At 40.3% G+C, this 14,674-nt stretch overlaps 1 protein-coding gene across 2 annotated transcripts in view; it reads left to right on the top strand.

Annotated features, from left to right (window-relative positions):
• The window catches only part of NDST2 (N-deacetylase and N-sulfotransferase 2), a 110,401-nt gene that overhangs the window by 1,482 nt on the left and 94,245 nt on the right, over nt 1–14,674 (top strand). The window contains exon 1 of one of the 2 annotated variants that reach the window (XM_081191602.1): nt 9,869–9,893. The exons of the other annotated variant lie outside the window; for it this stretch is intronic. The gene's annotated coding sequence lies outside the window, so the exon portion shown is untranslated. Of the gene's footprint in view, nt 1–9,868; nt 9,894–14,674 lie in introns of those variants that run through there. 2 annotated transcript variants of the gene reach the window in all.

Below are 14,674 nucleotides of genomic sequence, written 5' to 3' on the forward strand. Positions count from 1 at the left end.
CTGCACTATACCCCGTGCTGTTTTTCCAGCAGCGCTGGACCCACTGGAGGATGGCCAGTTATTGGACATGCACATATAGGGAGAGGCACTCCCTCAAATATTTTAGGTGTGTTGAGCACCAGGTAAGAGAACTAAGAGGAAACAGCAATCAGGTGTGTAGGGAATCTGATTGGGTTTCAGTGGGTGCGTGAGGTTAGTGAGAAAAAGAAACATGTATGAGATGAGAGATCGTAGAGAGAGTGCAAGAGAGGAGATATTGCTCACTGGTGGGACACATGCTTAGAAAGGATGTCTTTCAATAGGCCTTGTAAAGACTTTAAAGGGTTGCTGCCAGTTTGAGTGTGCTGTACACTAGGCTGGGCCTAGACTAACCAGTGGCCTGACTCTATATAAGATTGTTTGATATTTTCGTAAATGTTTTAGATTAGACATTTTACTTTCTTACAATGCAATCCTAACCACATCTACTCAGAAGTCCTATTTAATTCTAATGGGGTTAGTGGATTTGCAATGCAGCTGTACTTACTTAATATAAGAATTTCTACTTCACATTTAAAATAATTCCCAAGGGGGATTACAACACAGAAATCAAAAGCAGAATAAAAACATTAAACACACCCCTAGAAGCATCAACATCTGTAAAGTAGTAGCCCAATCTGAGATAAAACTTGATTAAATTAAAGGGTTGGAGGGGGGGATCTTTGGCTGGTGCAAAAATTACATTGAAGTAAGCGTGGACAGCATCCAGGTTGTTGCCACAAGAAGACCCTATCCCTGGTAGCTACCCATCTCCTCAGATGAGGTGGGAACCTGGAGTACTGCCTCCATTGAAGATGGACAACCACATGTGGAGATAGATCATCCTTCAGGTACCCTGGTCCCAAGCTGTAAAGGGGTTTAAAGATCAACACAGCACTTTGAACTGAGTCCACAACTGGCCCAAAAGCCAGTGCAGCTGATGTAGTTCAGTTATGATAATAATTTCCAGACCTATACAGCTACAACTGTTGTGTGTGTGTGTGTAGCGGCTTATTGGACTGGATTCAGCTGTTGTAACCACAAGTGAACTGTTTACTCTGTCCTGCTTTGCTTGCTGTCGGTCTCCCTATCTTTTTCTTCTTGCCTGAGAACACCAGCTTTGCACTGCTGGCACGAAAGAGCCTTGCCCCTGCTGCTCTGACTGACAGCTGTGTTGGTCTTGGCTTGCAGGGGAGAGCAGGAAGAGCCCCAATTGCAGTTGTTCTGTGTAAGAGGAGGGTTGGTTGTGGGAGAAGTAGCAAACCAGGTAAGGAATATACAGCATGTTCTGTATGCTGCACACACACCCAGCACTTTGAGGACACAATGGTAGCAGAAAATAAATGCTTTTCCACCTTCATCACTGCCACAGAGTAAGCACAATAATGGCTTGCTATGATTTCATGAGACTTTGAGTGAGTTTTCCATCTCTTCTGGCCCAGCCATTTGTGGAGATAGGCACATGTTCTTTAAGTTTTTTCATAGGGAAGATGAAAGAGTGCTTTCCATCTTCTGTTCTCCTTGAGGTTTTTTTTTTTAAATGCCCCATTAGTACAATCTTGGGAGTTGTGGTTCCAAAGGAATGTGTTGGGTGCCATTAGGCTTGGGATAAGGCAATGGTACTTGGTTATTATTTGAACTTCTAGCTTGCCCCAGGACTTGGGATAGGGAGCTAAACTAGAATAACCAGCAAAACCAGAATAGATTCTAAAAGAAAATGTTACCAAGTGGTGAACTAATGAGCTAAAGTTTGTTCTCTTCTCCACCCTCCTGGAGGACTGGGATAATTTGTCTCTGGGGATTCATTTCCCCCCCCCAAAAAGTATGTGTATATCTAATATTTGTCTCATCTGTCCCTTGCCGCTTTTGAGTTTTGCTGGTATATTTTTACCAGCCTATGTTTTCAGCAACTAATGAGCTCTGATTTGCTGCTGTTTCCTTTCATCAGGTGCTTTTTATTGCTTTTCTATGTTGCTTTTAGTTCTACATTTTAAATGTAGTCTCTCATTGTAGGAAAGAACCTCAAAATTGTAGCTTAGATGGAAGTGCTATTGATTTGAATTTATATTTATTTAAAATTGTTTGGTTACTGCATTGCCTAAGCATGTGTCATAACAGGGAGACTTGAAGGAATTCAGAGCAAATGCTTGGATAGTGATATTACATATTTCCACTACAACTTTCTTTCCATTTGAATATTTGTGTGGATGTGCCCTCCCCATCCTCTTCTGTTAGATATGGTTCATGGCAGCTGTAAATTCTTCACAGAAGGATATATAAGAAATAAAACAAAGAACTTGATTCTAGGGTTGGCATGTAAGTCAATCAGTTGCCTATTTCCCCACTGTCAACCTTTCTTATTTAATTATACTGTCTTTTGTCTGCAATAACAGGAGCGAGTTCTGTTTGTCCCCTAGCCTTGCATTAGTTGAGGCCATGCTGAGTAGTATAGTATAGCTTCTAGAAGCCACATGCTATAACTGCAAGCATCTCTGCAAGATACAGTGGTGAAAGGTCATGGCTTTAAAGGTCACATTTTAAAAAAAGGGTTTGTGTCAAGTCTGCTCCAGAATAAAAATGAAAGGGTGAAATTCTGTATCTGTCCATCAGTGGAACAGACAAAAAAAAAGGTTCCTCCCTCCTTCAGCTCTCACTGTGCCCCTCAGATACACTCCAGATACTTGGTGGACCCTTCAGAGCAGATGCGGGTGGGGATTCAGGGAAACAAGTGGAAATTGAAATGCTATTCAGAAGTACTTGAAAATGTTCGTGTGAATGTCATTCTGGTTTTAGATAGAGAGTACTGCTCTTCACTTCTTCATATTTCTATTTTGTTTGTGAACATCTAGGGACATCATGTAGATGACACCCACTTACATTTTTTCACTCTTGTTAAATTCTGGGTGTTGGAATGAATGCTAGAAGATGATACGGAATCAGTGAGGGATGAAATTGAAGCCTAATTGGGACAAAACAGGTTATGTTGGTAGGACAGTGTAGCTCTAGAGGTTTGTAGTTTTTTGCTTGCCTGGGCAAGGTTATACTTTCCTTGAAGTTGCATAGAAGGGTTTCCTGTGCCACACTTTTCTCCTGAATTGTCCATGGTATCCTGAGCTGTCATTTCTCTCTAACAGGGACCTGATCCCAGCCATACCTTCTTTGGTTAACACCACATATTGACTCCTGTAATGTCAGTTGCACACGGGGATGCCATTGAATAATGTTTGGAGGCTGCACCTAGTGCAGAATGCTACCTTTCAGCAAGTTCAGACCTGCCTCAAGGAACATCAAGACTTCTCTCGTGACCCAACTGCAATGACTATCTATAATATATGCATCCATTAAAGGCTATCCCAAGACATTTTGGCACCTGAGGTGAGCCACAAAAATTTGCGCCCCCTCCCCAAGTCAGGGAAGATGATATAAGTGAAGTTCTACATCAGGAACCAGATGCGAATAAAGATCTAAAGAGGGAACAACAGTGAAAGGAGAATAGCAGCACCTCCTATTTGCCAAGAGGCCTCTGTAAAGGCCAGATCTGCTGCCCCTGTGGGTCCTGCCACCTGAGGCTGTCGGCTCACTTTGTCTCATGGATGGGCCCGACCCGGCTTCCAGCCCCAATTCAATGTACTCATGATTATAGTATCTTTAAATCTCTTAAAGATCTAGAGCCTACCATCCATTTGAGAGCACCTCATTCCCTTAAATCTGTAGGGAAGGCATTTTTCTTTTGCCGTAGGAAGTCTGCAAAACCACAGATTGGTGTCTTCTTTGTGGCTGTGCCCATTCACTGAAACCTGTTTCGATCAGAAGTGTGTCTGGCCACTTCACTCAGAAGGTACCTGGAGGGTCTTTTGGGGACTGCAGCTGGAGGTGGATGGGAATTTAGGGAAATGGCATGGGAGAAAGATTAAATCCATCTCCCCCCAGCACCTCTGTACTGATCTAATTCAGAGCCACTGTGACTGCTTTTAGTTAAAATCGCAGTACGATCCCCAACTTGTCCTTTAGCTACTGCTCAAAGCAGCAGTTCTCAAAGGCTTTCCTTATCCCTTGCCTTTCCTGCAAGAGCATAAGAAGAATCCAGCTGAATTAGACCAAAGCATACCGTACTTCAGCATTTAGTGGGAAACCCCAGTACAGAATACAAGCATTCTCGCACTCTCCTCGTCCCGATCGCCAGCGATTGGTATTCAGAGGCGTGTTGCCACTAGTACTGCAGGTAAAGGCAAGGAAAGCTGGAACTGGCCTCAAGGTGTGGGGAGCCTTGAAGCAGCAACTCCCCAAACGTTTCCTTGCTCCCACCCACCCTGACTGAAAAAGGCAAGGAGCAATGTAACCCTCCTTACTTGGGAGCCACTACCTCAAGGCACTTGGAATACCATGAAGCAGTGGTTCCAAGATGGGCAGCACATTCTTTGGCACTGTTCAGCTGCATCCTGCTCAACTAAGGGAAGGATTATGAGAGGGGGAAGTTTAACCCCTTGTCCCAGTGGATCTTCTCTAACCCTGATGCCAGGCAGACTGGAAAATAGCTCAGCAGCAGTGAAAAGAGGGAGGGGTGCTTTGTTGGGGATCCTGCGCAGCTAAGTGAGTGTGTGCATGTGGGTGTATATGTTTGTGTGTGCTGTGTATGGGTGTATGCATGTATTTGTGTATATGTGTGGGGGAGTGTCTGGGGTGCCCCACCGGAAGGTTGGCTGCTCAGGATTGTTGCCTCTCCTCTTTTAATCAGGGTAATAGGTTATATTAAATTGATTCCAACCCATTTTTATTTTTTTTATAATATTTATTAAAGTTTCATAAACAATCAAAAGCTTCAAAATTTAAACATAGAATACAAAAACCAAAAAAACTACAAAAATGAGAAAATACAAAACAAAACACATAGAGGTACACAATAAAGAACAGTTAACAGAATAGAAGAAAAAAGAAGAAAAAACACCAAAAAAGAAAACAGAAAAAAGATTAGTATTTTCATATCTTATACTTCATTCACTAGTTTCTTGACCTCCTCACACCTCCCTTTTTGTATTCCAGTTCAGATATTTAGTTCAGCAAATCCTTACCCTCTATCATTTATCCTTACTCAACATCTTAACCTATAATAAATATATATTTTCCACCATTGTCATCCATATTTACATATTCTTATTAATCTTTTAACTAACACCACTTGTTTTCAATCCAACATCCCTTTAACATTCATTAATTTTACAGTATTTCTGTAGATAGTCTTTAAATTTTTTCCATTCTTCTTCCACCGCCTCTTCTCCCTGGTCTCGGATTCTGCCAGTCATTTCTGCCAATTCCATGTACTCTATCTCCTTCATCTGCCATTCTTCCAGAGTGGGTAAATCTTGTGTCTTGATTCCAACCCATTTTTAAATCAATGGTTTAATTGATTAAATATTAATAGATTTTATTACTAATTAACATATTTCACTCTTAGCACAGCCTCCTAGTGGTGCCAAAATTAAAAATAATTGATGGCACATTTTCAAAGCTAAGCAGGGTCCAGTATGGTTTCAAATTGGGTGTGGGACCATGTGTTGAGATCCCTGTATTGTCATGTGGTGGACCTGCCCCAAGGTGAAAGACTTCTGGGAAAAGATTTATAATGAATTGAAAAAAAAGATGAAATATACATTTATAAAGGAACCAGAGGCCTTTCTTTTTGGAATAACAGGTTTGGAATTGCCCAAGAAGGATGTTAAATTATTTTTGTATGCCACAACTGCCGCTCAAATCTTACTAGGCCAAGAAGTGGAAAACGCAAGAACGACCAACTGTGGAAGAAGGGCAGATGAAGATGATGGACTTTATGGAACTAGCTGACCTTCCTGCTTAAAAACTATTGCTTTAGTAATATATAATCAGATAGAACCAAGGTTTATTTAATTGGGTCATACGCCTATCCATTTTGATTTGTGCTTTTTTTCTTTAAAGAATCATGGTCAGAAAATGTTCTTTGCCATTTTTGTCAAATTCCATTGTAAACATCTAAATCTCAAAAAATGGAATAGCATTGCTTAGCACCTTCACTGTGATGATGATGACTTATATAGCCTGTTCTTTACGCTAAAGTCACAATGATTTCAACTGAAACATTAAAAACAGTTAAAACATATTACAATCACAAAAGTAGGCTGGGTCTGAGAAATATACATCTTATTAATACACATGGTACGTTAACGCCTTCTGGAACAGCTTCTTTGAATGTGTTTCTAATTGTGTCATACAGAATTGCTCTCTTCTGATGACATTTGGGTTGCTGTTCTTAGTTACTGCAAAAGTGGAGGCTAATTTGTTGTCTATGGGCACATCTCATTCTTCCCATACAGTCCTAGATTTCACTTTATAACAAATGCTGACTGCAAAAAAAAGAAAAAGCCATATTATATTCTGATAGACAGTCAGTAGCTATATACTAGTTTGCGTGTTTGTAGACTGTGCAAGATTGGTGCACACATGTCAGGAAGTAGCTACAGCGAGCCTCAGGGTCACATAATCCCACAAAAGCTGGGAGGAGGTAATTGAAAGCTTTTGCTTTTAGTTAGCCACAGTTTCCTGTGTGATCCAAACTGTGAACTATGGGCAACACAAACTATGGTTAGTTTAAAGCCAGCCAGCCTCAATAGCCATGGTTTGAAATTGGCTTGTTTTAAATTAAAACTTCATTTCCTCAGCTGTGAGAAAGGACCCTGGGGGAGCTCACGAGCTCAAGGCTCATTGTGGCTCATTCCTTCTCATTCAGGAATGTGAGACGGTTTAGTGTAGCATGTTAACTCTTGTCTTAATTGTCTCATATTGGGACACGGCATGAAAATATCCTCATTAGCAGGGCTGTTCAGAAAGTGCTCTTTGTTTGACCTGATGATCTCTATGTATTTTAGTTGGATACCTTATTCTTGCATTGTTTGTGGCTTGTGATATAAAGGTACCGGTAGTTCTTCAATTCCATAGCAGCATGTTATCAAATAATTAGGCTTCTCTCTTGATTATATTGAAAGAAATTGTTGTTAGGGCTCCAATGCTTAATTGATTATTTTTTTAAAAAATGGTTTTTAATCAGCTGAATGGTGCTCCTGATAAATCGTTTTAAAAGCCTATTATTTTGAGTACAAGTACTTGTAAAAACTGCAGATGGCAAGTACCATCTTAAGAAGAATTTCCTCTTGCCTCTTCTATAAACTACCTTGCATTTCTCATAAGATGGAAATAGCTAATAAAATTTTGCATTGGGGCGCTAAAAAATTAAAGACATCTTTATGGTGGATTGATGACATTAAAAGGGGCATGTTCTCTGTCTTGGTTAGTCCTAAAACCATATTTGTTGCCTTGCTACATTGTTCCTGTTCAATATTTCTGCACAGATCACCTTGTGTATATTAAATGCTAATCTACTGCAAACATTGTGACATCTTTGTGTTGAATTTGGCTCCATTCCCAAATGTGCCTGCATATTTTCAGTGCAGCTGTTCTTTCTTCAGTAGGAAAAAGATCTGAATTGCAGGTGAAAATATCAGCAGAACCTAAATGTGGTCCACCTACGTACTTATTTGTGTTGCCTAATGCTGTAGTACCTGGAAAATAAAACTAGGATTGTGTGTACCCACTCAGTAATTGTGTGAATTCAAAGAGAGTGCTTTGCTCCCACATAGCTGTGCATAATATAGGTATAATGTGTTCATAGGCTTAATTATAATGTGTGCTCTTACAGTTTCCCTTATAGTATTTCTGGTACATCTACCCTGTTACATGCACTGGGTTTGAAAGTGTGTAGTAAACTGGCCAGGGCATTTGAATGCTGTGGGTGGCAGCACCTCCCCTCATGATTCCTGGTGCCACAATTGCCACTTCTATGCATTCAAGTGGTCTTTTGGGGTTGAAGGGAATATTCTTTGATTTACTTTTTCCCTTAAGGTTATGTATGTTTAAGATAGAAAAAAAAGTGTAGAGCAGATTAGGAAATATTTTTGTTAGGTTTCTGAGTGTAGTGAGGCTAAGGAACGAATGCCAGGGACCAGCTGAAGAACTAGTATTAGCCATAGTTTTCATGCAGCTGAAAAAATATTGTCTCATAAAATATTGCTAGTTACCCATTGAACCTGTTTTGTGGATTGAAAGCTATTTCTGGAGTAATAGGTTAGTCATCTTAAAATTATAAAAAGCACTTTCCATAAATAAGTTTGACTTCATAATCTCGATATAAAATAATTACCTTTAAAAAACAGCAACAACTTTTTATTGAACAACTCCAGACTCTGCTAGTAATTTTCATTGATCTGAAACCCTGGTGCTTTTGAAGCTGATGTCCAGCAATTCCAGAATGTGTACATAAATTGAAATTGCCAGGCTGATTTAGCCCTCCCTTGATAGAATAATTGACTGTATCAGTCCAGTCTTTAAACTAAATGCACCCTAAGGAAGCCATACAAATAAAATAGCTGGCAGAAGTTATCATGCAATTACATGTTAAAAATGTATAAATCATGCTTTCATTGAGAACTTCCCATTTCCAATAAAACAATATAGTTGCACAAAAATAATCAGTCAACAATCTCACTGTGTACATACACCAGCAGGTATGGTGAGTGTGATGTAAATGATCATGTTTTTAAAACATAAAACAAATAGTGTATGCGTTTAAAAAACAGTGGGGTCAATTATATCATGCAAATGAACCTACCTGGACCCTGAGAACATCTTCTGAGGCCCTCCTTTGTGTGCCTCCTCCACGAGAGATCAGGAGGGTGGCAACACGAGAGCGGTCCTTCTCTGCAGTGGCTCCCCGCCTGTGGAATGCTCTCCCCAGGGAAGTTTGCTTGGTGCCTTCACTGTACACCTTTAGGCGCCAGGCAAAAACGTTCCTTTTCAACCAGGCCTTTGCCTGACTTGATCTACACCCTATACCTTTTTTTAAAATGCTTTGCTCTTTGGGGTTTTTTTAATTGGGTTGTTGGTTTTGTTTTGATTTTATGTTTTTGATATTTTATATGAACCGCCCTGAGACCTTTGGGTATAGGGCGGTATTGTAAATGAATGAATGAATGAATGAATGAATGAATGAATGACCCTTGTGGTCCCTTACAATTATATATGTGCAATTATCATGTGTTGTGAATTACTGGTAATATTTTACAATATTATAAACTGCTTAGAGATTTCTTTGAAGCTTGAAGCAATATATAAATTACCTAAAGAAATAAAAATAATGCACTATGCAAATATTTCTGTTAACAGAGGAAAGGGGTCACATTGAAGGTCTTTGTCAGATAGTTGCCATTAAGAGCTCATCCGCACTGTGGATTTGAAGCCGCTTGTGCGTTGTGTGTGTGTGTGGTGTCCACACAACATCTTCCTCATCCAGTTGGCAGCCCATACCCGCCCTCCTCCAGATTCAGATTTCTCTGATTTGGTAAGAATCTGAAGAAAATCCATATAAAATTGCATCTTGCCCAATTGCGGATGCCCTGAGGCACATTGTGTGGTCTGGATTTCTTTTTCCACATGTGTGGTGACATTCTGCTAGCTGCTGTCTGTTGCTACACCCACTACTTCCATTTTCTTTCCATCAGCCCAAAGGGAAGGATGCAGCCTGGTTGTTGCTGAAGGCACATTTGTGGTATTTTTATATTTAAAACACCTGATTTGTGCAAAAGGGTTCTTGCACAAAACAGCTGTATTAAAATTAAAAATAAAATTTGCCCTAGAAGATACAGGAGGGAAAGGAAGCTGCAGCCTCATGCCAAATCCTTGCCTGGCTTGGGGTAAACCACACAATTATTATTATTTTACTGTTCTTTTATGCAGATCTAGTGTATCAGAAAACCTGTATTTCAGAAATAAATAAGAAAAGTGTTCTGGCACAGGTAAGCAGATACCTCCATGTAAGCCCACAAGGGACCTCAGGCTCCTTGGCTTGGTGCAACACACACATTTTAAAATAATTATTTTTTCTGACCTTTCGTGCAAATTTGATCTCTCTCTCTCTCTCTCTCTGTGGGTGTGCCTGAAAAGGTAAACAGATACCGGATTATTTGTGGGCACCTGGTTTTGGAACACATATATTTATTATCAGTGCTTTTTTCTAAAAAAAAATGTTTAGGGTACTCTCATTTTGACTCAAGAAAATCACCATTTTATAGTGCAAATTGGGAAAAAGAAATACAGTAAATGGACAAAAGTACAGAGATTCACAAAATGTTTAGGGGTATGTGTACCCCTGCGTCCTCCCAGAGAAAAAGCACTGTTTTATTATTATCGTTGTTATTATCCTACTTTTTCATACAAATCTGCTACTTTGGAAAATAAAATAAAACAAAACCTCCAAAATGTTTTAACGTTGCTCACACAGCTAAGCAGATACCTGCACACATACACTTAACAGTCCTCAGATTTCCAGAACATCTTGATGGGAGAGGGCAGCAGACAGCACAAATGAATCCCATCAAATCCCACACGCTAGTATGGATATAGGAAATATCAAGATAGATTATGGAGGCATAATATTGAAAGTGCAAAAGTGCACACAGAAACGGTGACCCTTGTAGACAAGAATGTAGACACAGCCTGTGTCTGGCAACTTGCTAAGGTGAACATGCAGGTAACTTGTAAACATACATATGCAGTTGAAGTCACAGTGACCCAACAGCCAGTTAGTACGTATTGTGCAAAATGGTCAGTCTTATGGGCGTGGGAGTGTTTCCAACCTAACTGGAAAAAATACGTAAATAATTCAGATTTATAAAGGGGTTTGGTAAGCTTGTGGGTTTCTGTTGACCCCAGTACCATTTCTAGTGATATTAAGGAGAATGTGTAATTTGTCTGCAGAAAATAGACAAATTATTGTGCAGCAAGCATTTCTAATCTCCCTTCTGCTATGCACACCCTTGCCATTTCACCTTCTGTGCTCCCTATTTCACAGAAATTGGGGGCAGGGTGGAGGCTAAATTATCTGTAAACATGAAGAATGACGAAACCATTTCAACATGGCATTATGGGGTCACTTTAACCTTCAGCACCCTGTGAGTCTGCAGCCTGCCAGCCACTATGTGATGCCTTTCTCTCTGGAGCTACGGTATATTTGGGTGGGAGGGAAATTATTTCTATATTCATCTGTTATGGAGCCTGCCTGATTTTTTCACAGCAGCCAGTTGGTCAATGATCAACAGGTGTGAAACAAATGTGTTGATTGCTGACCAACTGGCTGCTGTGAAAAATCAAGCAGGTTCTGTAACAGATGGTTCTAGATGTCTCTCCAAAGGTTTAATTGGGTTGGGCTGTTGTTTTTGCCTCCCAGGTTGATTTGGGTTGGCTCTGGGTTACTCTGTCTCCTGATCCCTTGCATGTCTGGATCTTGGAACTTTCTTGCCTGGATCTTGGAACTTTCTTGCTTTGCTTGCAAACTGTTCACCTAAATCTTGGATTCATTGTATGCTAGTAGCCTAAACTGGCATGCCACTGAATTTGTTGATCATTTATAGTCAACAGATTGCCTATAGTTTGACCATGGTAGGTGGAAATTTAACTTTTTTATTTAATTAAGGGCCCCGTAAGGGGAGATTGCCCCCTAGCTCTTGCAACAGTTGGTGGCAAACCTAGCAGCACAGTGAAAATTACCTTGCTGACCATCTGCTAAAACTTCAGGAATTTTGCTACCAGAAAAGTTACTGCTTTGGACTTTCCATGACTTTTACCTTGTTTGCTGTGGAATTCAGGGAGTACTTTCTCCATGTGATCAGGTGTTTCAAATAATGGGTGTTCCTTTCATAAAGAAATTTTAATTCCATTTGTTACCCCAAGCTAACCTTGATAAAAGGCAAAGAGAATTGTTCACTGAATTATTATTTATAGAACCCTTATCTAATATTGTTAGCAAATTATACTTTATTTCATTTCTAAGTTTCACAAAAACAGTGGGCTCCTTCATTTTTTGTGATGAGCACAAATATCAATCCATTTGATTATATTTTTCTTGTCCTAGTAAAATCAACACTTTACATTGATATCAATTGATATAATATGGATTGATTGATTGATTGATTGATTGATTATTAATATTGGACCATTATTTCACAAAATTGACCGGTCAGTTGATTTCATGAGCCCCTTGACTCCACCAGTATCTAACATTTGGCAATCCCAAATGGAAGAGGAGGAAGGAGAAGGAACAGATGGGGGGCTGGAAGACTGGCATCCAGGGGTGGAGGGAGGAGACTCTAGATGTCAGAAAGACAGAAGAAGATCTGCTGGCTCTCTCCACTGCCCCTTTTGCTGGAATGCAAGGAGGGGGGGAGGACCAGTCAGAGGGAAGGGATGAGCAGGAGGAGATGGCAGCAGAGCTGTGGGCAGAGGGGCCCTGGCAGAGTCTTGTCACCAATAACTGGGCCACCTTGCTAAGTGGAATGAGATGCACCTGCCCAGCAGGAACAGACATGTACACACACAGCAAAACCATAGGGCAAAAGAGTCTCATGAGTTCTCATCTTTAAAAGCTTGAGGGAATGGACATGCTCAGGACATCTTTGCAGCTTCCATACAGTTAAGAACCTCTTGCTTTATTCATTTACATTGGAAAATTGATTCTGGACCTTGTGCTTGCTGCTGAGCCTGTGCTGCTGTTAGCCTGATTCAATCTCTCTTCCTTACTTTCCAGCGGGAGTTATTGTTGTTTTGTTTTCGGACAGGAGCCTGATGGCTAACCAATTCTTTTGTTCTTATTGGTCAGAGTTCAGTAACCTTGTTTGCCTGAGTGCAAGAGCTAGCCTCCCTGTGTATCCTTCTGATACTTCCCATGTTTGTCCACCTGGAGTTGAAAAGTCTCCCCCCCCCCCCCACGAATCTAATGTTGCTTATGTGTAAGACATCTGTTGGTTTGTTGCTATTGTGTATGTTACCCCATGTGTGTATGTGTAATGCTGACATAGACCTTGAACGCTCTTGTTTATGTACAACTCAGTGATGCTGTATTAATAGGCACTGTTATCACCTACAATATCTTAAGAGGCATGGCAACTATGAGAAGAATTCATATGCAAAATCATCAAAGGTCTTTATTAGTATTATTTTATTTTAAAGGCCTTTTAAGGTCTTACAGAGGTGAAAATATGAAAGATGAGGAAGGGTTCCATAGATGTCTTGTGCCCCAGATCATGTTATCTTGACTGTGGAGTGACTAATTACTCATTTTCAGCATGGCTCAGACAAGTAACTAAGACATTGAACATAACAAGTGTTTTCATTTCTTTGGATTACCCATTTTAGGAATTTTGTGTAATAGAAACCTTAACATTCAGAGTGTAGCATCAAACTACATGCAGCTAGGTAACGCACCAGGCTTTTCCTGGCCATTTTATTGTTTTTACCGCTGGAGGGTTTTGCTGTGCTGTTTTTGAAAAAAACATTTTAACAATGGTTTGTGTTTTTCACAGGCTAAGTGGCTTAAAATAGCTAATTGCTTCTGGCATTTGACATGAGATGACAGCAGTAAATGTAGTCAGATCTCCTATTATCTCCTTAAAGTCAAACAATCAGTTGTCCAGTGTTATATGTTTTCTCTGTAATAACTGAAGGAAAAGTTAGTTTCTTTTGGCTCCTCCCAGTGTGTGCTTCATTTTGTTTATGACACTTTTTATTGTTCTTATACATAATCTTCACTGGTGCGGTTCCACCAAAGCGAGGACAAAAAAACCCCATGCTTGGAAAACAGTAAGAAACTGCCTTGGACTAAGTCATACTAGTGGTTTGCATAGGCTGGTGCTATCAGCCTTTGCTATACTCCTGGGCTGGACTTTGTTTTCTTAAAATCCTTTGTACGACAACATTTTTAAAGTTTGTATCTGTTTCTGGACCAGGCATGTACAAAATTGACTTGGATTGCCATGCTCAGGCTGTGGTTTCTATTTTTGAAGACTACTGGCGTGTGAATGTGGATCATGTAATAATTCATAAAGGCACATACATTGCAGGCCTTGGACCAGATATTCCATGGTTGTTTCTAGGCTGTTAAGCAACTGTGCCCAACTAGGCCAGCCCTTGTCTCCTCCTACCTGGGAGAACCATGAAGGCTTCCATATGTAAGGCTGGAACTTTGCCTAGGCAACAAGAGTCTCCACTGTGTCTGACTCTTAGCTCATGATTCCTGGCATCTGATTCTTGGCACTGACTGTAATTATTTTGCAGACATTTAAGATTTAATGTAGTTATCACAGTCTGTACTTTTTGCGTTTTACTTCCCTCTGACCTCACTGCTTACATTTTCTTCCTCTCTTTCTATATACCTGCCAATTTAGGATAACACTTCATGCATGAGTGTGACTGTCAGAGCATTGAGTCGCACAACTAGGTCGGACTCTGTAACACGGGTCGCAAAGAATCTGGTTATCTATTTGCTTCAGGGTGTTAACATTGACATATAAATATGCCAATGTCTCGGGACCTAATAAACCCCTTTCTGTCTACTGAAATAAAATATTATGTTCATTTTTCACATGGTCTAGTCCTTCCCCTGCCCACCCTGTAATATTCTGAAGAGGGTCTCTTATCTAGGCTTCAGAAAGTAGCTGGATGTGGGGAGTCAGAAAAAGGTCCTCCTTTCCTTCCACTGTGCAGTTTTAATCTGAAATCTTACTGCGCCCAGAACTCAGAAACT

The sequence above is a fragment of the Podarcis bocagei genome (assembly GCF_964188305.1).
Source record: "Podarcis bocagei genome assembly, chromosome: 4".
Lineage (NCBI taxonomy): Eukaryota > Metazoa > Chordata > Lepidosauria > Squamata > Lacertidae > Podarcis > Podarcis bocagei.